This window comes from Octopus bimaculoides, chromosome 3 (assembly GCF_001194135.2).
Source record: "Octopus bimaculoides isolate UCB-OBI-ISO-001 chromosome 3, ASM119413v2, whole genome shotgun sequence".
Taxonomy (NCBI): domain Eukaryota; kingdom Metazoa; phylum Mollusca; class Cephalopoda; order Octopoda; family Octopodidae; genus Octopus; species Octopus bimaculoides.
This window is the reverse complement of record NC_068983.1, coordinates 102,491,912-102,493,621: the sequence shown is the minus strand read 5'-3', so window position 1 is coordinate 102,493,621 and position 1,710 is coordinate 102,491,912. Positions and strand designations below refer to the sequence as shown.

At 34.2% G+C, this 1,710-nt stretch overlaps 1 protein-coding gene across 3 annotated transcripts in view; it reads right to left on the bottom strand.

Annotated features, from left to right (window-relative positions):
- Positions 1–1,710, bottom strand: part of LOC106879548 (high-affinity choline transporter 1) — a 217,228-nt gene that overhangs the window by 206,249 nt on the left and 9,269 nt on the right. The window contains exon 1 of one of the 3 annotated variants that reach the window (XM_052966389.1): positions 1,062–1,359. The exons of 1 other annotated variant lie outside the window; for it this stretch is intronic. The gene's annotated coding sequence lies outside the window, so the exon portion shown is untranslated. Of the gene's footprint in view, positions 1–1,061; positions 1,360–1,710 lie in introns of those variants that run through there. One more of the 3 variants, XM_052966392.1, reaches the window with a different exon arrangement.

Sequence of the window (1,710 nt, the reverse complement as noted above, 5' to 3'; positions counted from 1 at the left end):
TATATATACATATATATAAGGTACAGGAAACTTATATATAAACCATTCTGCTTAAATAATGGTACTGCAAATACAATATCCTTACATATCTCACATCTGTTTTCATTCATCCACTTCACTCTGTATTTCGTATCTTCTCAATAATAACTATTACTTAAACATTTTCTCACACTGTCTCTGATGAAGGAATATATAAAATATCCTGTGGTAGAGATAGACCTGGGAAGACATGGGACGAAGTGGTGAAGCATGATTTCTGAACTTTGAGCCTCACAGAGGTAATAACTAGTGACCGAGACCTTTGGTGGTATGCTCTACACAGTCACCCTCATCCATATGCATCTCTGTCTTGGTCAATGTGATGACCACATGCTACACACCTTCCTGCCAAGCACTGCTGTAAATAGCAGAAGTGAGCTAGAACATTAAAACTTAGTGCACATGCACAGCAGAGTTCAATGTCAATCTTCGCCAAGCAGCTTTACTCTGCATGTTTTAGCTTCATTACTATGGCAACAGTCCGGATACTTATTGATCAGACGTCATACAAGTGTGTGTGTCTGCGTGAGGAAGTATTAGAGTTGAAATTTAACCAGTGATTTTCATAAGATTTTGGTCATTTTGTAAACTTTTTCATGTACTATTAATTTCAGTATACAAGAAAATATGTCAGCTTTAATACATGTGCTAGGCATCATATTGCATGAGTGTATATTCACAAATTAATATAAATAAAAAAAAGCTAGCTTATCAGATAAACAGAACGTCATTGTTACATCAGCTTTACATATACAATGTGCGGGAGGTCAGAACTGGACAAAATTATATTTATTTGGTCAGTAAAAGATACATATAAGAGTAAAGATAGTCCATGCCTCTGTTGTGTTAGAGAAAATTTTCTTCACAAATAAACACACCCATATCAGTTAAGATAATGTGTTAGAAATTAAAAAGGGTTCACCATAATTAATGTAAGTAAAATAACAAGAGATAGAGAGAAAAATAAAATAACAAAGTAAAAATAGCATGAGAATATAAGCAAATATAAAGATAGTTTTTACCAACGTAATTAACAAAGTCGTTAGGCAAGGGTAGAAAACAGCTGGTGATTTAAAGAATCTGCAGAATTCCTAGATGATTGCTTCAAAAACAGACTGGTCTAGTGGAACTAATACCCAGAACTTGTATTTGTCAGGAATGAACTTTTATAGGGAGTCAAGTAAATCCCAAAACATTTGCAGAGGAAAGTTAGACTTTCATGAATGTTACAATTTTATCAAATTGCTTTTCCCATGACAGCATAACAAAAAAAAACGAGTCGATCAGGTATAAACATGACAAGTCATAAAACACACCTGTTTTGGCATACATACATAGAAATAAACACAAATGGGTGTACACACGCACATGTACGCACGCACACACTCACACACACATATGCATATTATATATATAGAGAGAGAGAGAATAGGAGAGGCAAACTGTACATAAATATACTTTGAAATGCACACTCATATATATACATACATGTGTATGCTGAATTTTACAGTATATATCAGTATATATACGTGTGTGTCTGTGTGCATGCATTTAATATATTTTCCATGACCAATTTGCTGTTTTATGGCAGAATTCTTTGTACAGAAACTGAAAGAAGCCTACTGTACACACACACAAATACACACACACACACACACACACACACACACA